Source organism: Microtus ochrogaster, linkage group LG5, assembly GCF_000317375.1.
Source record: "Microtus ochrogaster isolate Prairie Vole_2 linkage group LG5, MicOch1.0, whole genome shotgun sequence".
NCBI lineage: Eukaryota > Metazoa > Chordata > Mammalia > Rodentia > Cricetidae > Microtus > Microtus ochrogaster.
In genome coordinates, this window is record NC_022031.1 from 20,915,342 (window position 1) to 20,941,709 (window position 26,368).

General features: G+C 39.4%; 1 protein-coding gene and 1 pseudogene across 1 annotated transcript in view; both read right to left on the reverse strand.

Annotated features, from left to right (window-relative positions):
- Nkain3 (sodium/potassium transporting ATPase interacting 3) overlaps positions 1–26,368 on the reverse strand; it is a 619,021-nt gene that overhangs the window by 119,792 nt on the left and 472,861 nt on the right. The window lies entirely within an intron of this gene.
- LOC101986304 lies at positions 21,326–22,303 on the reverse strand (annotated as a pseudogene).

The following is a 26,368-nucleotide window of genomic DNA, read 5'->3' on the forward strand; positions in this document are numbered from 1 at the left end:
AGAGAGAGAGAGAGAGAGAGAGAGAAAGCAATAATAATTAAGGAGGAGGTCATGAATTTGCGAGAGTTTGTTGGTGGACAAGGGACAAATTGAAAGGGGGTCAGACAGGAGTAGAAATGATATAAGTATTCATTTCATGTATCAAATTCTCACATATTTTAAGTGAAAAATGCCTTGTTAATCTTTTGTCTTGATGTCAAGTTAGTCTCAATTTGTTAAAAAAATAATACGTCAATAATATGTATAATAAATAAATATCTCAGACATTTTTTAAATTGTATCTGATCTCATTATCTTTTAAAAATTTTATTGTGTTGCCTAGACTGGCCTTGAACTTGCTATGCAGCCAAGAATGGCCTTGCACTCCTGAGTCTCCTGCTCAACCTCGTGAGTAATGGTATTACCAGCAGGCACCATCTTGTCCAACCATCTCTTAATTTTTGCTTTCCATGTAGAGTGTCTCTCTGTTACAGTTGATTTTGTCTTGTAGAACAGATGTTCTGAATCTCTCCATATGCTTTACTTGTAGTATTTTTTTTTCTTCTTCTTTTCTAATTTTCTTACCCCTTACTGCTGGTGACATATGATGTCATCCCTTGGTTTAAATATTTTCCGTGACCTTTTTAAGGAGGGGCTGAAATGGTAAGAGCAAGGAAGTAGGATAAACAAGAATTATGCAGGCAGTTTGTTGAAACTGAGCATCTGGATCTTCAATTCAGATGTTTCTGACTAAGGTGTCGCATGAGGTGAGGTTTTGAAGTTTTAATTTTTCTATAGCACTTGAGCCATTCTGATTCTGGTGGCAGAGATTGACATTCTGAACAACTCTGCATGAAGTCTGACTGAGCCCCTGACTCTGAGGCCTGCTTTTCCATAAAGAGCTCCTCGGTTCTCTAGTGTCCTCCATGCTGTAACATTCCTCTTTCTTGATCATCAGTCTTACGGGGGATTTCCTGTCTGTTTATGGTATCTGCCTTCTGTACAATATACCTCTTTAGAATTAGTAGCTAGAAACAGTCACGGAAACTTACTTTGCTCATGAATTTTTGATTTGACAGAGTGTAGTGTGTTGTCTAGTCTCTGACTTGGTGTGGCAATGGGGGTGGTGTCTGCCGACTGGATATCCACTAACAACATGGCTCACGCACATGGTGGGGAAGCTGGTTCTCAATGTTTCCCTGTCAACAGATCCTCTGTTGAGTGGCTTGGGCTTCCTTACTGAATGGCATCTTAAATGTATTCTGGTTGTCAAGATGCTAAAAACCAGTGGATTTTAGCAAATAAACTACACAGGGATTTAAAATTAAGCAGACATGTTCCTTTCATTGTAGCATCTGCTGAACAAATATTTAAAATAGTTCCTGACTACCTTAGAAATCATACAATAAAACTGAATAGGAGATCCTAGTAGGGTCTGCTGTGCCCCTCTTGTTTAACTTTTGCTGTTTTCCAGGACTTAGTGCAGATGGGTAGGCTCACGGAAACTGGATGTGCTCAATGTGCCTCATAATGTAGAGCGATCCTAATCGGTAGAAGCCTTTTGCTGTTAATGTCAACAAATAATAAAAACTAATAATGGGTAATGATTTTAGCATAAATACAATTCTACAACGCTCATGCAAAGGTATTGGATTCATCAGAATTCAGTACATTACTAGTCGTTCTTTAAAGTCACAGACCCTTAGCTTAGGCCGGCAAATTACTTGTTTGTAATTTATCATTATTGATCTATTATTTCCTTTTCAAACACTAGGGCCAGTGTAAAAGCGTCACTCAAACCTGCCAGATGACAAAGCGATCTCCCATCCCCACTCGTACGCCTTGGTAGCTCATTCTAATAAGAGGAAACACATTGAAGAGAGTGATATAAAGCTCTTTTCAGACAAGCAGAGGAATCTTGCTTAAAACAAATGACTGTAGTTTACACTGTAATTCAGCATGTCTCAGCTACTTAAGTTCTGCCAGGCTATTCTGTATTCCTAGCTACAGTACAAGGAGAACGATGTATTTCTAATAAATAATGTATAATTAATTAGCATTTCCAAACACATCATACCGTTCACATATAATTATCTTCTCCCTACCCAAGCAGCAGGTACTAATGAAATCAGGCTTTTGTCTTGGAGCGATCAGTGCCTGTTATTTGGTAATTATGGAGTGTTTAGGGAGTGGAACTCAATTTCTCTAGGCTTATCCATTTAAAATCAACCTTGTTACTACAGAATGGATAGATTTTTTTTTTTTTTGCATGGGGAATCTTATTTAACAAAGTTAGAGAAAAGGGATTCTCACTCTAAGGAAATTTTAGTATGTACCACCTAAGAGAACTCAATCATCCTGAATTAAACAGAAGTCAGAGATGCAGGCTGCATTTCAGAGTAGGGCTTTGTCTGCAATTGTGATGTGCACTAGGTTTACTCGAGGTAGCGTAGATAAATATGTGATTGTTTACCTGCACGGACTAGAGTTTTAGGGTTTACATACACAAGCATGCTTAGTTGTTAAAAACTGTTACTGCAATACTTATTTTGTTTATGCCTTCCGCATCTTGTTCAAAGACCTACTGTTCTCTTAAGAAAGAGATCATTGACGTGCCGTCACTATTACAAGCATGATCATTAAAAATGAACAGATAGAGGTTTACAGGTAATGACTGAGAAAAAGGTCTGAAGAGAAGTATGGATTCTGATCTTAGTATGAAGCATTTCTTGTAACTTACGATGTGATCCATGTGGACGTAAAACATGTACTTGCAATTTCCAAAGCTCCCAGCTGCTGCCTTCCATCCTCTTACTCTAGACTTTCTTGTGACTGACATAGTTGCCTGAAGCTGAGCAGCATCCTGGCCATAAGCCATGGGGAAACATCCCTGTTAACATTCAACAATAATGACAATAGTGGGACACTCATGAAAGTCCCCTTGGAGCTCTTATTCATGCACAGTCTGTGAAACCCTTGTCACATCTAGTCATTGGATAACTTCAGAAAGGGAGTCTCAGGAACCTGGGTCATTCTCATTGTCAATCAGGCTTAGCCACCTGGGTTTCAGTCAGTTTAACTGGTTTAAACTTAGCTGTGCACAAACATAACACAAAACACATATCATATGCATGAAAGGTGATGAAGCCATTGCTTCATTTAGTAGAGTGAATTTCATCTCATAGCAACACGTAGTCTCTACTGGAAGCAGAGTACATAGATTAGAGAGAGAACAAAAATACTGTCAGTTCTCCAACAGTAGCTCAGTTGGGTAAACATAATATTTTGTGGATTCTCCCCAACTACCTGTTGGGTTTACAACAAAGACACACATTAATGTGTGTGTTGTATGTATATATATAATATATAATATATGTATATATGCATGTGTACATATATATAATATATCTAACATGTGTGTGTATATCTGTGTGTGTGGGGGGGGGTGTGCGCGTGCGCGCGCACAGTCAGGTATACATGCTGTATTAGAGAAGAGGAATATGGTCTTGCCTCATCACTTATGACCAGGGTATTCAACAACTTCAGGTAGCCCTGGTAGTCATAGAGGTTTCTAGATTAAAGTAATGGAAGATACCATATTAGTCAGCCATATATACACTTAAAATGAATAATATATAGGAATTATAACTAGTATTTTTAAAAATTGTTATTTTAGAAGAAGTAATCTACTGACCAACCTGTACTCCAGTTTTGTTAAATTTGCTAAGTCTGATAGTCATGGACGGTTTAATTGTTGCAGGAGACAATGTGAGGCAGTTGGATGGATGTTCAATTACTTGCTCTTTATCTTAAATCTTTGCTTTACTAGATGGAAGACCATAGGACAAGCTTTATTTCCCTGTTTATATCCCACACTACACTAACTGTCTATGCCTAATATGGGATTGTACGTCAAGATCCCTGTGGGGATCTCTCTCAACTCCTTTCTGATTCCTGAGTGTTACGGTGGTCCTTGTTGTAGTTACTATTTAGTGAGAGAGGCGTGATGCCTGTGAAACTGTGTGTGATATTTAGAATTGAGGAGACTGCATAGTGAGACTGTCAGGGCACAAGTGACCAGGATGAATGCGGATGGAGAACGGTGGGATCCAGAGTGAGAAGAAGTTCAGGGTTAAACAGAGGTCCTAAAGAATGAAGGAGTGGAGATGTTTATGGAACTTAGAAGTTGAAGCCACTCATCTGCTAGAAAGTGAATGCCTGTAATAGTCACCCTACAGTGAGTATGAAGCTGGAAGAGATGGTTTTGACTGGATGCACAGAAGAAGGAGGCAAGGTAAACTGTGGCAGCTCATGAATAGCTTCATTACTCAGTCTGAGAACTTCATCTTTCCAAAGCAATGCCCTTGCTCTTTCTGAGGTCAGAGGCCCTTTGCCTGGTGCTGGGTTTTAAAATAAACTTAAACAATGATTACTTTATTATTATTATGAAAATTTGCTATTAGACTTAAACTCTCTAAAGCATATCTCTGTGTTTATTCTGTTCAACATCATATATAATTTATCTAATTTTCTACAAGAGATTCCTCCAGTACCCCCATGGACATCAAAACCTGAACAGGGTCAAGTGTCTTCTATAAAGGGTTTTAATATTTGCATATATACTATACACATTTTCCAGTATACTTTAAGTCACTTCCAGATGACTTATGGCATCTAGAGTTACATAGTTGTTATGTGAACAGATGTTACTTAGGAAATAATAAAAGGTTTATCAATGTTTAGTTTAGATACATTTTTTTCCAAATATTTTTTTATTTAACCCCAGTTGAATCCACATATTCACAACCTACAGGATAAAAAAGGGTTGCTCTCTTTAGCACTACAATACCAAGGAGGAAATTATCTAAGTTTTTCCTGGATTTGTATGTTTTTTGAAAGAGAAATATCTTCAGCAAAGGCTGAATGCTCCTAGGGATAGTCTTGAGACTTTCAGGCTTCACACTTAATACAAACTTCAGCATAATTTAACACCAGTCACCCCAACATCGGTGGGAAAATGAGGCAGTTAAGAATCATGGTTCAAACATAAGCCTTTTTTAGATTGATCCTACTTAAATGCATGAACATTAATTGAGACATGTACACACTCTACCATAGTTCTATCATACCAACCACAAAAAATTACCATGTAAAAGTTATTTGCATAGAAGTCAGATGCTAAAATAAAATGCTTTATATTTGCTTAGTATATAATATAACTTGCATCACATTAATGCTTTTTATTGAAGAACTCTTAAAGATGTTTTATTAAGTTACTGTTTTATATATTTAATAAAATGGAAGTTTCTATTGATGCCTGTGCTTAGATCCTTCAAATAGTCTGTCCCCCATCCCAGCCAGAGGAAAGAAATTATGCCATCAAGAAGATAAAATCAGCAATAAACCAACCACTATAGATCAGCTGGTGCCTTTTCCTTTTGACAATATGCTTCATTTTGATAAAAGAAGGATTTGGTCACCTTTCTCAACCCAATTCACACTCCATACAGGGTCGTAAATGAGTAATGAGAAACTGAATTTCCACAGTGGCGTCTTGAAGGAAAAACCAGTGTAGCTGTGGTTATCAACCTTCAGGTAATGGCTTTTCAAAGCAAGACTACAGGAACACAGCCTCAACAAACACAGATTGTGTGGCTTCCTTTTCCAGTGTGCAGAAAATATGAAACTTACTGGTTTCTCAAAACTCCTCTTTTGATAACGTCCTGTTGTTTTCTAAAACTCATATGGGAATATGAACACAAGAACTTGGAGAGGTGGACTTATTAAGAATCTCTCATTTGCCTGGTTCTCCAAATGAAATGGATATGGGAGTTCAGAAAAGACATATTTAGCAAGTTCATATATTATGTTTTATAAATTCAACTAACATTTTATTTTACCTACTAAAGATGTAGCTCATGGCACATGTATGTATCCTTTAGTATATGATACAAAAATTTATAGTCGTTAAAATGACAATAAAAAATGAACTAAGAATGTTATTATTCCAATTCTCTTTCTTTGTTCAAAAAATTCTTATTGTTTCTTATCAGAGTACCTCTTTCACTGATGAGAAATACCTGTGAACAGTCCATGTCCTGTTCCCTTTTCAATGTAGAGAATTTTCACGACAGAGCATTTTTCTAATGATAGGGAAAGGCATTACTGTTTTGAGTATTGCTAAACTTTGGTGTGGAGATAAGACTCCAGACTTGATACATTGGAGAGAAACTGAAGTTCCCCATTTCCCATCTCTCTTATAATGGATGGTGAGTTTGTATACAGATGATCATCTGCTTGAAAGTGATGTATTTGAGGATGGCTTTGCCAGGCACAAGATAAAAAGAAATATTTATTATCAATAAAGAAGTGAAAGATATTCTAGTAGAGAATAATTAGTATCATTCCAACTCTGTTTTCATTTTATAGAAACCAAGAGCTCAGAGTTTGTCTCTGCAAAGATAATTTAGGCTTTGAATTTTGTATATCTCTCTTGATAAAATACAATCAGCATCAATTTACATTCTTTTGCTTATAATTATGCCTGTTATAGGTTCAGGAGAATACAAACAAGCAAGAAACAAGTACTGTGAAGACAAACAAAAAATAAAGGCTTTGTAAGCTCAGATTGCTTCAAGTTACTTAACTAACTGCACATTTGTGTTTGTGCTTGATAGATGTGTAATCTGCCATTCTAACATCACCATGCAGCCTGAATTCTCATCTGTTTCTTTAGGCTTCTGTGTGATTCTTTCTTTGTCTCTGCAGACTACTGGTTACTTAGTGACTTTTGAATTCATTTATTACTGAGTGGGTTCATTAAATATCGACTTGGGATCTTGTTCTTGTTCCAGTTTGTCCAACCTTTGTACATTATGACCCAGCATCATTATGTGAAAAGTTTAAAGTTAACCCCTTGAGAACACAAAATAAAATTACAAAAAAAATCTTAGAAATAATATCTCATACTATTTAACTAAGTTTATTGTTTGATGTTGGACCATATTCACATCTCTCTGCAGCTCATGGAATGTCAGGCTATGGGCAATAAATTTACCTAACCTACAGTTCTAAGTTGCTTGGGCATGGTCTCTCCAAACTGCTTCCTGTTTTTTGTTGAGTGAAGTATTTGGGGGTTCATGGAGACCTTTGGGGGGTCTTAGTCCATCTTAGTCTGTAAGGAATTCATAGCTTTTTATTTTCTGTGAAAACAAAAGTAGAACCTCTTTTTTCAAAGTAACTTACCCTTAGACCCAAATTTTGAAGTCAAGATACCTTTAAAATACATATGTTGGTTTAGCTTAGCAGCCTGTACAATGAAATGTCTCTCTGTACTTAACTCATTCACAGTCAAAAAATTCAAATAATCCAGAATAAACATAATCCAGAATCTCTATGTATATTCCATATTTATGTGGCTTATTTTTCTTACTCTATTACTTTTTCCACAAGTTTAATGTTTATTTTATTGTCTTTACTCCTTTAATCTATGATTGTCTGTACTCATATTATAACTGTCTATATTCTTATTTTCTCTCTCTAACCTATATACATTTATTCAACACTGTGACCCATTTAGAGGTCTTTTCCACAACACAGAGTACTAACCACTATACGATCACGGCCTTAATTATGGAACGCTTCACGAATTTGCGTGGTCTTTTCCATTGGGATTTGTTGGCTCTAACCAGTCCAACATGGTGGAGGCATGTTCACTGCCTCTGAGAGCCATGCAATTGCTTCAGCAGGTCTATGTGACCATTAAGCAATTTGTAACACACTGCTCACAGACCCCACTTAAGTGCTCAGCCTCCAGAAAGAGCCAGGGTTGTTCATGCAATTAGCATGAACCAGGAAGCCACCATTTTGAAACCACATATTTTTTGCTGCTAATGCTGAATAAGAAGACCTCTCTTAAAGGAGCTGTGGTGCCCTTGTTTGCCGCCAGCAAACAGAGCCCATGTGGAAAAAAATGTGGATACCAAGAAGCTGTGCTAAACTCTGTTTTATGTCTAGAATTTCTTCTTAAGCTCTCTCAGGTTTTATGTGGATGTAGTCAGCCCACATCCATGCACCAGGGATACACTGTCCACTAGACATCTTTTAGTAGAACATACCTCATATTCATTGCTGTCTTCCTTAAATCAACTCTAGGTTCTGTATTCTCAAGCCTGATTCATGATATTACTGTCAACTGCTGCTAAGTATTTATAATAGTGTTTTAGTCAAGAATAAATCAAATAGAAATGGTGATCCCTTAAGACTACACCAGAGCTGAAAAATTCATATCATATAGTATTGTTACTGAATCTTTTCCAAAGCTAGTCATATTTAGATGCACAAATAATTATCATTATGTCACAATTGCTTATAATATTTATAATGTTATATGACATGCAGGTTTGTAGCCTAGGTCCAAGAGGCAGCTCCAGCTGGCCTGGCTTATCAGGAAGCTCTAGCTTAGTATATGTAAGAAATCAGTTGGCAATGTACCTTCATAACTATCTCCCAAGGTGACACAAGGCTGCAAACTGCTCACCTTTCTCCCACTTTAATGGAGCTTCCAAGTCAATCTTCTCAGACAAGGTGTTTCCTTGTATGCCGAGTGTCAAGGTATGCATAGCAATGTACATAGGGTATTTTAAAAGCTTTTTGCCTCATTTCTGTATGTTTGGTTCTTGCCACACACTCTATACTCTACACAACTATGTGAGATCTATGCACAACAAATATAAGTCTTTTGTCTTATTGCAAATGGGCCTTGGTTCTCTTAGCCTGCATGTTTAAACAAATGTATTAGGACACATTTGCTAGGAAAAGTCCTTAGACATGTGGTTCTAAATTAGCCTCCAGTTTCATGCCCTTTCAGGTTCTTGGCTCTAGTTAATCCATGGCTTCCTTGAATTCTCCAATACTTTCCTAACATAGATATTTTTTCTTTTTTTTAATTTATTTTTTATTGAGAAAAAAAATTTCGCCTCCTCCCAGCCTCCCACTCCTCCAGCCCTCCCCCCACTCCTCTCCCCCTCCCTCTCAAGTCTGAAGAGCAGTCAGGGTTCCCTGCCCTGTGGAAAGTCCAAAGTCCTCCCCACTCCATCCTGGTCTAGGAAGGTGAACATCCAAACTGGCTAGGCCCCCACAAAGCCAGAACAAGAAGTAGGATCAAAACCCAGTGTCATTGTCCTTGGCTTCTCAGCAGCCCTCATTGTCTGCCATATTCAGAGAGTCCGGTTTTATCCCCTGCTTTTTCAGTCACAATCCAGCTGGCCTTGGTGAGCTCCCAATAGATCAGCCCCACTGTCTCCGTGGGTGGGTGCACCCCTCTTGGTCCTGACTTCCTTGCTCATCTTCTCCCTCCTTCTGTTCCTCATTGGGACTTTGGGAGCTCAGTCAGCACTATTATTCTGATTGGAATAATTTTTTCTTCTCTTTCAATATCAAAACTTGCTATATTTTACTTAGTGTCTTAAAACATAAAACATGTAATCTAAAATAACATCATACAACACTTTTGCTAGAAAATTTCAAAATCTTACTAATATCAAAAGTGTGCACTTAATAATTTTATACATGATAAAAATCAATCAGAAGTGGGGTTGGAGAGATGGCTCAGGAGTTAACAGCCCTGGCTACTGCTCCAGAGAATGCTGGTTCAATTCCTAGCACCTGTATGGCAGTACAAATTATCTCTAACTCCAGTTCCAGGGGATCTGATGCCTTCTACTGGCCTCTGAGAGCATCAAGAACACACCTGATGCACATACATTCATGAAGACAAAACACCCATACACATATCAAAAATATCAGCCATCAGACTAATAGTAATAATAATAAAGGCAAAATGATCTTTTCCTCAATAATTGTTCTTGAAAAATGAAGCATTCAGCTTTATGTAAGTTATGAGGAAAATGTTAAGAGGCATAATAAATTATTTTTACTCATTATGAAACATAATTGGAAGAGAAAAGATATGATCCATATAGTAGAGGATAACATACTACTGTGATTGAAAAAAATTAACCAGCATGTTTTCTGTAACTCATAATAAATTAAAATGAAGTGTGGGCTAAAGTACCTGAAATTTAAGTAGCGACTGAGAAATATTTTACTATATAAATTACAAACATAAACATACCATACAAGGAATAACCTTGATGACCTCCTGTTCACCAGCAAACCAACTTAAACACTTACTAACTTTTTGTCAATTACCATTATCTATTCCCCACATTTTAATTTTTGTGGCAAATGCCAGTTATCATGCCATTTGTGCATCCCTCAGTTTGTGCTCACGGCATAAGTATTCAGCGAAACAATATTACTAATTCAAAAATTTAAAATGCACAATGAAATTAATAATTTCTTAACCTACTATAAACGGCACTTCATATTTATTTTTATCTTTATTATGCAATTTTATTCTTTGTTAATTCATTACTAGCCTACATCTGTATATTTTTTGGTTGTCCCATGAATGTGTTTTTCTTTCTTTTGAGGATTATTTGTTTGGTCATTACAGAAGGAACTGGTGTTATTATGACCTTGAGTTCAGAATGTTGCCAGATATGCCATCCCTCTTTATTTTGAATGAAAAATGATGCTTTCAACAAGATCAGAGGTAAATCTTTTCCAACCATAGATGATCCTGGGATGGACTTTAGTATGCTGTGTTAGAGTAAATTTCTTCCAGTTGTACTCAAAAATTTAATATCACTTTTCTATGTAAGGGTAAATTCAATAGGATTCTGATACATTAAAAACATTTATTTGAAAGCAGTACAGTGAAACATTCTAGAAAGAAAGAAGAAAGTAGTGAGGATGTCTTGGAATGCATTTAGGATGCATCGACGTCCTCATGAGCATCAGGCAGAGCCACCTCTTTTGAGTTCCAACTTGAAAAGCATCACGATACTCACTCTGAACATTTTCAGTCCTTCTCTTCTATGTCACAGAACACACACTGCTATTTCATTTAGAAGAAAACATTTTCCAAGCACGAGTATATTGTACTTTATTCAAGTGAAGACTGCATAATGCATCTTCTTGATGTGTTTCTGCAACAATTCCTCCAATTCTCTTTTTCTAATTTACCACTTATTTGTTAAATGAATTAGTCTGTTTGACCCCTAAAATCTTTTCACATTCTGAGACACCCCTTACTTGACTGTTTATGGCATTAGTTTACTTTGCATGTGTCAGAGTGTTCTGTGGGTTGTGTGTGGAGAACAGAGGAGAACTTGTGAGTGTTGGTACTCTCTTTCCACCTTGTGGGTTCTTGGGATTGAAAGCAGGTTTTCAGGCTTCATGGAAAAGCACATTTATCCACTGAAAAAATCTTAGCAACACCTCACTTAACTTTTAAGGCCTAGGTTTGTTTTGTTTTTGTTTTTTGTTTGTTTGTTTGTTTGTTTTTTTGCCACTCTCATATGTCATCCCAGTTGCCACAGAGTTCCCCTGCTCTGTAGCAAAAATCCATAAAACTATCTGGAGTTTTATGATTGTTTATTGGTCTTCCTTCCTTCCTTTTTAGTCTTCATTTGTTTTTTTAGTTTTGTGGATTTCACATCATGTACTCCAATCCCACTCATTTCCCTGTTCCTTCATATCTGTCTTTCGCCCTTGCAACCTTCCTCTCAAAATTAAAATTAAATAAAAAAATCTCATCATGAAAGCTGCAATGTGTCACAGTATCCTTTAGTACATACATCTCTACTTGTGAATGTTCCTTGTAGTGCATCATTGGTCTGGTTCAAGGCCTTTGGCTTCTGCTACCTTATGGCTGTGGGTCCTCAATTGTTGCCCTGTGTCATCGAGATCCTGCATCTTTGGGTCTGCAGGAGCTTCTCCTTTATGTGCTCCAGCCAGCAGTTCACAGATTGGGCGAATGTTGGGGTTGGCCAACTCATAGCCCTGGATCTGGACCTGGGTGGTGGCTGAGCTGGTCAGCCTGCTAACTAGCTTTCTCACATACTGGACAGTGCTATGTCCAGGCTGGTTCACCCAGTGTCACAGGCAGCAAGTGGTGCAGCCAGTGAGGGTGCACAGCAGGCCCAGCTCTTCTGCTCTCATGATCTCAGGGCAGGCTCACCTGTGCCCCGCTTGCAGGTCCAGCCCTACTGTACTGCTCAAGTGAGGTGCAGAGGCCCTCTCTCCTGAGTGCTGCAGCCATCAAGGGGCAGGGACAGCTCTCCCTATTGCTCCATGCAATGAGGGGCGGGATCAACTCTGTGTAGCCCTTGGATATCAATGGGGTCCCAGGTGGCAATCTAGACCATTGACCTTTGGCCTTTGGTGGTAACAGGGGACATGGACATCAACACAGACCCCTTGCTGCTGCATGTCTACAGACCCAGACATGGCTCTCAGTGACAGTACCATCCTGGACTTCGCTATGGCCTCAGGTATCTTTAAAGGCTACTCATATCAGGCTTTCCTTTCGGTCCTCCAGTCTCTAGATCCCCCTCTCTGTGTAGGGCTCAAGTTGTTCCACTTTTCTTTCGCTCCCATCTTCTGCTCCATACTCGCACTTCACAGTGGCTCACGCTGCAACTGGGCCATTAATAGGGTGGGTCTCTGGCTGTTTTCAAGTGTTTGTCCAATTCAAATTTAAAGGAAATAAATCTCTGGTCAAATTAGACCCAGCATGGTAAAACTATAATTCAATATAGTCTCAGGGTCGAACCGCCACCACAACCAACTAGCCGCCAGTATCATTTTATCCTCTCTCTTTCAATCGATGAAAAGACTCTTGATGACAGGAATTCTATTTATCCACATTTGACCTGGCAGGGTCAGAGATGGTGCTTGGCCCATAACTGGGTCTTTATAAATTTTTTAAGTCAGTGGTTCCCAATCTTCCTAATATTATAACCTTTTAATATAATTCTTCATGTGACCCCCCAACTGTAAATGATTTCCATTGTTACTTCAAAACCATAATTTTGCTGCTTTTATGCGTTGTAGTGTGAATACTTTTGGAGACAGAGGTTTGTCAACCAGGTTGCAACTCACAGGTCTAGAACCATTGTTCTGAATGACTGAATATATGAACTGTAAGACAGAAGGCACGGCTTACATAAAAGTTGACAAAAGAATGATTAGAAAAGGAGAGAGTAAAATTTAACATTTTCGAGGAATCATTTAAGATCCACGTGACTTCACAGCAAGTCCCATTTATTTACTTATTTTCAAATGCTACTTAGTTCTTATAAAACACTCTTTGCACTTTCAAGTTTTACAACTTTCCCTCCTTCCTTTCTTTTTTCTCTCTTCACCTCTCTCTCTCTCTCTCTCTCTCTCTCTCTCTCTCTCTCTCTGTCTCTGTCTCTGTCTCTGTCTCTCTCCCTCTCCCCCCATCTTTGAGATGGAGTAGCCTAGAGAAACCTGGAAGCATAGCCCTGTAGCCCCGTAACTCTTGATGCCACCACAGAAGCCTCTTGGCTGCTAGGATCACAAGTGTATACCATGACACATTTTCTTATACAAACTTCTTATTTTGGTTTCTAAGATTTACTTCTTAATGGCCAAAGAGATAACAGCTCAGCAGTTGAAAGCTAAGCCTTGTTCTTGCAGGGAAATGTAAGATGGGTTCCTAGCACAGTTGAACATCATACGAACACCTGTAGTAACTCGAGCCCCAGGGGGATCTGACCCCTCCAGCTTCTGTGGCACACATGTGGCATATGTACAACTGACACACTCACATAAATAAAAAATTTCAACACAAGTAAATATCTAAATATCTTAATTTTTAATTGTGTGTGTGTGTGTGTGTGTGTGTTCATGTAATTTTGAGCTGCCTAACATGGATTCTGGGGTTTAAACTCAAGTCCTCTGGAAAAGCAGCAGGTGCTCCAGCCTCTACACCTTTAAAAAAATAATCACAGTCTTACAGGAAATTGTAAACATGGTATATTTAGTTATATAAGCACTTCATCCAGTTTCTCCATTGATAAGAACCGTAATGTGATACAAATATCAAAAAAGTTGTAATTATTCATTTTTACAGACTACCTTGCTTTTCTCAGTTTTTGCATCAGCATATTGTGTTTGTACATATGTAGGTATAGGTTTATACAATATGCTAAATGAGTTTGTATAGACCTTTGCAATTTGTTAGAACTCTAGTTTTGATAGGCAGATACATATTTCAATGAAAATTATATGAATCTTAAAGTCAAATAGAAAAATGTTAGTTCTAGGACAAATTTTGGCTTAAGATATACAATTTTAATGTGAGTACATTTCTTCTGCTTCAGATATCCAGTTACAAAATATGAGAAGAGACAAAATAAAAGATTGATAGGCTCAAATAGTAAGATGAATTAAACATGAAATAAAACCAGAAGCAAGCACGAATGATTCATGAAAAGGGGTCAGGTTGGCTGTACTCTGGTGTCGCATCAAGAAGCAACTATAAAGATTATAACCACCAGAGACAAATGCCACAAATAATGCACCCAGGTTTTCTGAAGCTCTTGTCTGCTAGGTAACTTTTGTTCCAAGCCCTGGATTCTAAGGACTTTTCAGGGATCTGGGAAAAGAGAGGATACACACTCATCTCTATGAAGGAGCTGGACCTCAGTGAGTGGTGGGGATGTATGGTCCTCAACATCTCGGAGCAGAGATCTGACAATTGCCTTGAGACCTGGTTTATAAATGAAAGTCTGCAGGTTGTGAACAGGAGTCGCTGGAGTCCAGCTCCGGATGAGGGTTGGGTCTGAAGATGGGTTGGATGCAAGAGCCGGGACCAAAGGAATTAGACACAGAACACTTCTTAGTTGCGTTTTAGGAGAGATGGACAGAGATGAAACACATTTCGATATGGCTTATCCTACTCTGACAACCTGTATCTCTCACAGACCTTATTTATACACAAAACCATTTCCTCTTGCACAGCTTTTAGTCATCACTGATAAACTACCGCAGAATAAATTTATTATTTTCAATCATTTTCCCTCAAGTTTTGACATCATTGATATGATCATGGAGGCCCCTTTTAATTTGTTTCTGTAGAGGAGTAGCAATTTAAAGAAGCTAGGAATGCCAAAGGGTAAAGGATATAGAAGAAGAGACAAAAAACAAAAGCCTCTTAAAAACACAGTATCAAATAAATTTTAATACTACATGGAAGGCTCCTGCTTAGAAACATCACCCACAAATCCAACTAGAACATGGATGTATTTCAGGTTGTGAGCCAAGAGGAGTCTAGCAACAGATGGATGTGTCCTTATATTGTAAACAAGAGAACCAAAACACTGATTGGAGAAGGCAGGTCTATGAAGAACAGAAGTGATAGTAGAATAGTTAGGTATGAGGAACATCCTTTAGACATTTTAGACAAACAAATAAACAAACAAAAGCACACACACAACTAGGGTGAAGAAATGGCTCATTCAGTAAAGTACAACCATGAGGATTTGAGATTGGACACCAGAACCTGTGTTGTGGAGATGCATGCCAGTAATCCCAGCTCTTGGGAAGCAGAGTCCAGCTGGCCTAGCTGAACTGGGAAGCTCCATCTTCAGTGAGAGATTGTGTTCCCCAAAAGTTAGGTAGAGAAGCAGTTGAGGAAGACATCTGAAGAAATTACAAACTTTCTTTTTTATTGCAAAAACCTTGTTAAGGAAACAAATATGTCAGCTACAGACTGAGGAAAAAAATTGTACATCCAAAAGAGTACTGGTATCTAGAAAATATGCAGAAATGTCAAAATGCAGCAATAATAAAATAAATAACACAATTAAAGATGGGCAATAGACATTGTTTAGCCAGCTCTCTGCTACTGTTACAGAACATCTAAGATAGTCTGCTTCCAAGAAGAAAGTCCACTTATTTTGGCTTGCAGTTTTGGAGGTTCTAGTTAGACTCAATTGTCCCGGTGGTTTCAGGGCTTCAGTGAGGCAGCACACAAAAGGCAGAGCTGAGCTGTGCCCTTTGTGATTAGGAACAAAAGGGGAAAAGAGAAGAGACCACAATACTCTTTGAGGGTCCGCCCTTAGAGATGTCAAACTTTCCACTGACCTTCAGTTCTGCAGTGTTTTACCATCTCCCAACAACCACTGTGACAAATGCTGTAATACACATGCCTGAAAAACATTTCACATTCAAACTGTAGCAGACCAGGTAAGCATTGCACTGAGGAGGTCACACAAACAGCAAAAATAAGCATGCAAAACATTTTTCATCATTATGAGCTATCAGGGAAGTGGCAACTACGAACTATAAATTAAAATAGTGACAATACCAAAGCTGGTGAAGATTTGGAAAATTAGGTCACTCGTATATTGCTTGTCAGACCGTGCAAAGGCATGACCGCTTGGGAAGAAGTTTATAGTTTCTTTCACAATCACATATGAAAACTATCTTACTACCAAGCAACAGTCTTGAATGTCGCAGAAAAATAAAAGAATTACATCTTTTTACTCAAAACCTGGAACATAACTATTGTTAATGGCTTCATTTATAATGGTCCCAAAACTGTAAACAACCTACATGTTCTTCCACAGGCAATTAGTAAATCAAACTGTGGTGTTGCCTTACCAAGAGACACACCAGCCTAGAAATGAAGTGGAAAATGTGTCTATTCAAACATGCGGGTGAAGCCACAGGGATTTATGCTAAATGATTTGCAAGATATATTGCTGCCTGGAACAGTGGAGAAGGTCAATGCATTGATAATTTCCTAGAAATATAAGAAATTGACATTTTCCAGTATCAAAAAGGTTAATTTAGAAAGTAAATCTAAATTAACAGTAGTCTCTAATGAATTGCATATGGAGTTTCCGGGTGATTAGTGAATGCACACGTATTGGCACACACACACACACACACACAAATGATCAAGAAGATTGAAAACTTTATCAACTCAGAATCAGCAAAAGAGAAAACAAAGCAAGCACCTGTCTATATATCACAAGTACTAAGGAAAAAAATCAATAAAAAGGCCAGTTACCAAATAAATAGAAACATGTTCACTTCACACATTAGAAGACAGATGTCCAGCTTAACATTTACAAATGAGAAAACTGAAGCCTGTGGGTCTCTGTGGCTTGGAGCCACTCTCAAGGCAAATTCGCCCCCACAGTGCTGACTGAAATGCAGCCCTTCTCTCGTTCCCATGCTTTCATGCTATAAATATTTTTCTCTCTTTTAGAAATGACCTCCTCCTCCAAATACATCCCATCAGACTTGCTGGCATGTCTTGACGACTCTTCAAATCGTAAAAGAATTGGATGGTGCATGAAAGCTTGAATTACATTTTTCTTCAGAGTAAAAGCTCGTCTGTATTTCAAAGATCATTTGCTTTTCACTTTCCCCATTTCTCAGCTTCTCAACATGTGGTAGGGAACTGACCCTGAATCTAAAATTCATGAGCACTATTGCTCAAGCAAGCAGCTGCATCCACAACGTTCAGCCTCCTAGAATGGAGGGACTTCCCCAGCTCAGGGGCACATCAGGGCTGCCGCTGTGAGCTCTGAGTGAAACTTTCCCCTTGGACCTGGCAAGTAATACTATAATCTATTATATGATTATTACATAAATGACCAAAGTCTATGTATACTAATGTTGTCTTTTCCTTCAGTCATAAAAGTAAGCAGAGCTAAACTTAAATAATGTTGCCCCTATAAGCAATTTAGATAAGACATGGAATTAGAAAATCTAGTTTTCATGGCACAGATGTAATTTTTTTTAAAGCAGTATGTCACTGGTCTTTGCTCTTTATCTGTGAAGTTTATAACAATTAAAATTATTTCCTGAATTGCAGGATTCAATAGGAAAATCTGTGAAAGCCAAGGATTTGGCTGAGAATTTAATACACTTGTCAAAGAGTTTTGGATTATGTTGCAAACTATGGTTGCGGTAGTAGAACTACATTGTTTCCTGGTATGGATGCATGGTGACCATTGCTTCTTGACAAAGTTCCAACATTTTTATATTGCAAACCACATTTCTCCACTACCTTTTTACTTTCATTTTTAATGATTCTCAATTTTTATGCTTTTTTTTCCCTTTGGAAATTTTATGTGAACCTTGGTAAAGGACAAAAATGTGTACAACAGTAGTCTGTCTAAACAAAATAATTCTTTGGAAAAAGTTCCATACCACCGTGGAATCGGGAATTCTATTGTGTGGAGTAGGAAGGCCTTCTGTCTAAGTGTTACTTTCATTGGTCAAATAAAGAAACTGCCTTGGCCTTTTGATAGGGCAGCAGCTTAGATAGGCAGAGTAGACTGAACAGAATGCTGGGAGAAAGAAAGCAGAGTCAGGCAGATGCCATGGCTCTCCTCGGATGCTGGTTAGACTCATCCCAGTAACCTACAGTCAAGTGGCAATACAGATTATTAGAAATGGGTTGAATCAATATGTAAGAGCTAGTCAATAAGATGTTAGAACTAATGGGCCAGGCAGAGTTTAAATGAATATAGTTTCCATGTAATTATTTCAGGTGTAAACTAGCCAGGTAGCCGGGCACCGGGAACGCAGCCCACTTCTTCTTATTACTACACTTTTACCCTCCAAATTACACCAAGAACAGGAAAGTTAGAGATTTACTAGACACACCTAATCCCAAGGATAAAATGCCTACAATTCAGATGCAGAGCCCAAGGCCATGAATGGCAAGAGTTCAGTTAATAAATACAGAGAGATCAGAATGGTACAGAGTAAGGCATCAGGACCTTCCCTTTTAGGAGCATTATGAAGGAAAAATGTCCATATTGTAAGACTGAGAATTTATATTATAGTGTCTGCTCCCCATAAGTCCTATTCCAAGGTCAGGCATTTGGATAAGGAATTCCCATTCCCTTAAAAATGGAAATTACTACTTGATAAGACAGTAATTCTTCATATCTTTCTATAAAGAGGTACTTGGAGCCCTTCCTTTAACATACTGCTGGTGCCTATTGTCAAGGTCAATGCTAGATTTCAGGGGCTTGAACCCCTGATTTCAAGCCACACCCCAGTTCAACTGCCTCCTGTCTCCCATTTAATCCTATGTGCAAAGATAGAGTATAAAAAGTATAGTCTTTTTATTTTTCCAGTTAAACTCTGCTGACAGCCATCCTGGTTCACCCTCAGATCTCAAGATGGTGTCTGTCTCCTGCTTTTCCACTCCCATCCCACCAACTCCACACACCCTCTTTGGGGCCTGAATTAAATGCCCAGTCACATAGTTTTCTCATTCATATGTGCTCCTGTGAGTACATAAGGTAGCTGTGTGGTTAGTAATAGGAGACAGCAGCTGTAGTCACCACACGACAATGTGCTGATGGAAGTTACTGTCAACCTAGAAGAGCCACTGAGACAACCACCATAAAGTAAAACAGAAAGAAAGACATCCAGGTCAATAAAGAACTATTAAAGATTTCTCAAGTTTGTTTGTTTGTTTGTTTTGTGAGAAAGCTTCTAAATTATAAGCTTCACGATGGGATGCTGAACTCAGGAACAAAGGAACCAACAAGTGTGTGTGACCCACAGGAAGAATTCAGCTGAGAAAGCACTAAAGTGAAGTGGAACCCTGCTTTAATAAGTGGGTCATTGGCCAGGGTTGAGGGGAGCAGGCTTGCAGTTTTAAAAATCTGTCCACTTCCTGAGGATTCCTTACTTCCTGACAGTGGTGTATTGTGACTTTCTGTGGTGCTTTCCTGCCGCTCTGCCTTCCCTGAAGTGATGTACCGTGCATCTTGAAACTGGGAAGCAAAATCAACCATGATTCCCCTAAATTTTTTTCTCAGCACTTATCTGGCTAAGTAAAGCACAAAATGAATAATACAGGTGTCAAGTTGTGTTCATTACAAATGAAGTGAACTGAAAAATTAGATAAAATCAACACAAATAAGACAGAGGTGATTGAAATTAAAGCTGTATAGTTACTATTGCGATCAAAAGGAGATAAAAATATGAACTGAATTTAGTGTTTTAAAATCAAAAAAATATGAAGAAGTTAGAACTAATCATTGAGAGGCCAGAAAAAGATGAAATATTCTTCAAATAGCAAAAAAGAAATAAAGACAGAAAAAAATTCATCAATCTCAGAGAAATTAGGAAAGAAAAAGAGCAAGAAAAAAAGGCATGGGAAGAAAACACAGAAGGATTTTGATAATCTATATAGATAAAATTCCATTACTAAGACAACATGAGAGGAAGGGCACGCATCGGCTCTAGGATAACAGCTGCCTCAAAGTAGAATGGCAAAGCATTCTCATTTGCTCAGTTAGTACATAGATACCTGATGTATGAGCCAGGTATGCTGGGCACACCTTTAATCCCCGTAGAAAAAGTCCGATGAGCTGAGTACTCCGCACATAAAGGAATAAAAGAATAGCACAGACACACAGCTCAGTTTGGTTGTTTGCAGGATGAGTTTCAAAAGTGTTCCTACAAGATTCCAAGAGCTCAAATTTTCATTTCCCAGTGACCACTGTAATGTGAAAACAAACACAATGTATTGCTACAAGGCTTGAGAACTCTGCTGAAGACAGAGCTCCTGTGTCGCTAGAGACATAAACAGTAGAAGAGTATAGCACAGAATTTCACTGTCTGTAGCAGGGGATTTCAATAAACAACTATGCCCCTTTATGGATTTACTGTAGTATAGCTTTTTTTTTTTCCACTTCCATGAACTTTAATACATGTGTTCTTAACAATTATGCTTGGGGTGCTCATGAGAATCTCCTAAGACATGAAAACAAAGCTAGCCGTCATCAGTCACTTCCCTGTTAACTATTTTTACAGCACATGCATGTTAGGCAAGTATCAAAAAAAAAAGAAAAAAATCACAAAAGCAAAAAACGAAAAACTAAAAACAGTTAAATACATGGGATCTGTCTACCGCTGTGCTTCTCAGGCACGGAGCGGTCGACACGAGCAATTCATTACTGCAGCTTCACTTTTACATTTGTTCTTAGATTGCCTAAACATTTAAATACAAAGAAAATGTGTAGCAAAAATAATGAAAGCAAACAGCAGGTAACTTTACAAATAATGGAATGTGAACCGTTTCTGCCCTTATCAGAGTAAGCTGGGTCACACCTTTGTCTGAGAGCCACTTCTGGAGCTCTGGTCAAGAGTGTGCATGCAGACACACGATCCCAACGTATATCCAAGGGACATTGTCTGTACCACAGCCTCACAAGTGCTCCAAACCTTAAAGTACCCACAACGACTACACTCATGACTGGAACCCATTATCCCTCTTATTTTCCACCAGTACAAACCAGTATGTAGGCAGTTTTCTTTGCTTAGACATGGAAGCAGTTTTAACACTGGCCCTTCTGAAGCCACAATGTACCAAAAGTACTATGCCAAACATGTATAACTCGTGTATAAATTCCACGTCCTCACATTGACCACCTCAGGATGAAAACGAGTAACTCCCTAAAGCTAACTGGCTCTACTCCCTTAATATTAAAACATAAAAACCACATGGGAAATATAGAAATTCAAATAGAAGTAACATAAACCTGTCGTAAATCGTAAACAAAAAACTATTTGTGGGACAGCATGGATGGCAAACGGTCTACTGTGTAAATTTCAGAACGAGGCAGACAAAGGGTGGAAGGCCGGTTAATTTTCCCCTCCTTCTCCTGCTTCTGCTTCGTCTCCTTGGGTGTCCGATGTCCACAATGTCAAGTTGTCTCTCAGTAACTGCATTATTAGCGTGCTGTCTTTGTAGGACTCTTCACTTAATGCATCAAGTTCAGCAAAAGCTGTTTTTGCAAGTGAGCAGGCTTTCTCTGGGGAGTTCAGGATCTCATAATAGAAGACAGAGAGGTTCAGGGCCAGACTCAGTCTGATAGGGTGTGCTGGCTGCATTTCCTTTTTGCTGATCTCAAACGCTTCTTGGTACGCTTGCTGTGACTGGTCCACAGTTCCTTTCTTGTCATCGCCAGCAGCAACCTCAGCCAGGTAACGGTAGTAGTCGCCCTTCATCTTCAAATAGAAGACTTTGCTTTTGGCTTGTGAAGCTTTGGGGATCAAGAACTTTTCCAAAAGAGACAGCACAGCATTGCAGATGTCCCTCAGCTCCGTCTCGATCTTCTCTCTGTACTCCCGGGCCATCTGCTGCTTTTTCTCCGCACCTTCTGTCTTCTGCTTAATACTCGAGACGACCCTCCAAGATGACCTGCGGGCTCCTACAACATTTTTGTAAGCAACAGAGAGAAGATTCCTCTCTGGATAGCTCGGCTCCCTGCTCAGTCACAGACTTCATGCAGGCTGCCATGTCATCGTATCGCTCAGCCTGCTCGGCCACCTTGGCCTTCTGCACCAGCTCATTTTTATCCATAACTGGATATTCTGTGACCGGAGTGGGTGGCGGCACACGGACTTTGCTCGGCAGTCTCTGGGCGGCGGCGGTGGCGGTGGCGGTGGTGGCGAGGCTGAGACTCTGTCCCTGATCTGGCTGCTCACAGGCTACAGCGGCCTGTAGTATAGCTTTTAATGTCATTTTAGAGTGTGCTTCTATTCATAAGAAATGTAAGAGAAAAAGTTAAAGGCTGTTCCACAACCTCAGGTACTGATGCTCCTTGTTACTGAAGACCTTCCAGGGAGAAAGAGGAAGATGGTGATGAGCCTGGCATGGTACTGGCCTAGTTTAATGACTGTGATTTTTGTAGCATTTACCAAAGACATTTCAAGGGGAGAAAAAGTCATTTAAAAATTTGAAGAACACAAAAATATTAGTAGAATAACTATAAAAAGAAATAAGGTTTGTGTACAAATGTAGTCCATCTTTGAAGTTGTTAGTGGGAAAAAGTCAGAAAAGGTAAAGCAAAATTTAATGCATTATTTTTAAGTATGTGCATGTCTTAGCATTGGGGGCAGAGTGTGAATGAATCTGAGTGCAGTGCTGGCAGAAACCAAAAGGAGGGCATAGGCTCCCCCAGAGCTGGCGTTACTGGTGGTTCTGAGATGCCTAATCTTCGTGGTAGCAACTGCCCTCCAGTCCTCTATAGGAGCAGAGAGCACTCTTAAACACCATGCCCTCTCGCCAGCTCCTTAGACTACTACTGAAGGAAGAATTAAAAATTAAATATGTTGCAGGATATGTTTGTAGTGTTTTAACCTATACAATCAGGGTGCAGCAACGGCCCTGGGCTACACATGCCCCCACTCACACTCACTCCCTGATCAATGCAACTGCTTCCAGGCCTGACAGTCCCTTTAATGGTCAGGGTCTCACACAGGTTTATTGTTAAAAGCAAACAAACCAATCCTGTAACCTCTGAAACCCTAAGTGAGCCCCCTCAGCCACTGTTTTCCTTCTAGGTGCTACTGTGGTCATGGTGTCTTTTCACAGCAATAAAAACCCAAAGATAACTAGACTCTCATGGTGTGCAGATAATTCTGGAAGGACAGGTTGTGCCTGTAGTAGTCTAGGCATAAAAGAGGCTGTTGGAGTCTGCTTGCTGAGAATCAGGGACCTGCGTGTTCTATGTATGATTTAGGACAGGGTAATCAGTGTGAATTCTGCTAATCGCCCACTCTGTATTCCATGCATTCATCTCCATGTAAACACTTGCGGTTTGAATAGGCCCATAGGGAGTGATAACTATTAGGGGGTGTGGTCTTGTTGGAGGACATGTGTCACTAGGGGTTGGGGTTGGAGGTCTCTGAAGCTCAAGCCCGGCCAGTGTGTCACTGCCCCTTCTTGCTGCCTACGGATTCAGATGTAGAACTCTCAGTGACCTCTCCAGCACCATGTCTACCTGCATGTGGCCATGCTCCATTCCATGATAATAGACTAACCCTCTGAAACTGTAAACCAGCCCCAATTGCCTGTTTCCATTTATAAGAGTTGCTATGGTCATAGTATCTCTTCCCAGCGATAAAACCCTAACTCAGACATCCTTGCGTCATATAATGTAGATAACTGGGAAAAATCAAAACATTTTTCTGACTTAATTTTTAGACAAGGTCTCACTGTGTAGCTCATGGTGGCCTTCAACTTACAATCTTCCTGTCTCAGTCTCCTGAGTAGAGAGATTTCAAGTGTGTGGTCACCGTGCATAGATTTTCTTTGTTATCTATTTTAGGAAGAAAGGACAGCTTTATTTAAACCCACCATATTAAATCAATGGTTAGGGAAATCCCTGAAGTTGCAGACTATATTTTATGATTGACACCACAATTTTCAGTTCTATGTAATGGGATCTCCTTCTTCTAGGAATAGATGTGATATTAAAGTGCAATTCAGTTACAGCATGTAAGTGGTGAAGGGGTCGCCTTCATTACCAGTTTTCTTTCATAACCCTACAAGTTTCTGTCTCTGCACCTGTCAGAGAACCTCATGGGAATTCCATCTGTACAGCAACTGGCAGAATCCACTCTCGGCTTAGCAAACATAACAATTAAGAGCTGAAGACACAACTCAGTATGTTTAGTGTTTGCCTTACAGGCATAAGGGCCTGAGCTTGACTCCTAGAACCACACAAAAAAAACTGTCATGATGTTGTATACTTGTAACTCCATTGTTGGTGGGGGTGGGGGGTGGCCGAGCAGACAGATCCCTGGAGCCCACTGACCGTCATTCTAGGCTATTTGGTGAGTCCCAGGTCACTGATAGACCCTGTTTCAAACAGAGAAAGGTAGATGACCCTTGAAGAACAACACACAGGGTTGTCTTCTCCACATGCACATATACAAGCACTCCATATACATGATTAGGCACATATACATTTATACACATGCGTGTATATAAAGAGTTGTATAGTTGTATGTAAACTATAACCAATTTAGGTAAGAAATACATCCTATGCATTAGTTAGCTTTCTTTTATTGCAATAAATATCTGTGATATTTCAATGTAGGTAACGAGACACAGATCTTAAAGCAATTTAAGTCATTGCGTGTATACTTGGGAAGCTGAGGCAGAAGGCTAATGAGTCTAAGACCAATTTGGTCTACATTGTGAGTAACGGTAGCCTGGTGTACGTATAAACATTCTGTGCCAGCCAAAAGTTGTTTTGATTTTTAATGAGAGATTATTTATTGTGACTCCTATTTTGAGGGATTTCCGTTCATGGTTGGCTAGTTAGTTTACTTTAACCTGTGGTTAGGCAGCATATTGTGACAGGAAGGAAATAGAGAAGTAGCAGGGGGTAGGGATCGGGTCCCAATATACTCTTTGTGATAATAGCCCACAGCAGCCTAAGCTTCCTTCATTTGGCCATTCCTCTTAAAGTGTCTACCACTGACTAATAATAGCATTGCCAGCTAGGGAACACACACTTAACATGTGGGCCCTTGAGAGACAGATGGGATTCAAAATCTATCTTCACGGCATTCTCCATTGGAAAGGCTCCCCATCTATATATCTCTTCTTCTTACCATAGTCACATGCCCCACCCCCACCCCCAGAATTTACACACAAACTCAAATGGTACTGGAAGTCACTATGCATGCTACCAGAGGAGAAAGTTAAACACCAACCCAACTACAAATCCCTCGCTTTACAATGGTGACCTGCTTGCTTGTTATACTGCTACTCTAGGAACACAAATACTGTGGGAGTAACTCCCCATTCTCTGATTAGATTTAAGGCCCACTCCGTGAGATAGAACCTGTGCCTGACATTGCTTTGGTCAAGAACCAAAGACTAGAGAGGTTATGGACCCAGGGGGATAACCAGACACTACTGTTCTGTTAAAGGCACATAGCAACACAAAGAGCCCTCATGACATCCTGTTTTTACCCATACGACACTGCCTGACCCCGCCATCATCAGAGAAACCTTCTGTAGTAGACAGAAATGAATACAGAGACCTACAGCTGAACAATGAGCAGAGAGGGAGAGACCTTGGAACACTCAGTTCGGGATGTTTTCACCAAACCCCTCCTCTTCAGGGCTCAGAGAGCTAGGTGGAAGAGGAGGCAGAAAAGTTGTAAGCGCCCACAAGGGTGGACACCAAGGAAACAGTTGTTTCTGACACAACAGGGCTGACACACAAATGAACTCTCAGACACTGCAGTGGCATGTATGTAGCCTGCACAGGCCCAAGCCAGATGGGGTCCCAGCGCAGAATGAACTCTCAGACACTTCAGTGGCATGCATACGGCTTGCACAGGCCAAAGCCAGATGGGGTCCCAGCACAGAGATGGAAAGCGAACAGAAACTTCCATCCTAACCTGGAAACTATCGCCATTCAACAATTACTCACATAAGAAAATTTAGTTTTTTTTTTTTCCAATGGAGTCTCACTGAATATACAAACCACACTTAAGGAAGGGCCCATGTCCAGCAGCCAAAGGCTAACACAAAACAGACTCAGTGGTATTTTTTGAGACATTTTGTTTCTTAATGCTTTGTTTGGACATTTTAATCTTATCTGTCTTTTGTTATTTATTATGATTTCCTTGTCTATTGTGTTTTTATGGTATATATGTA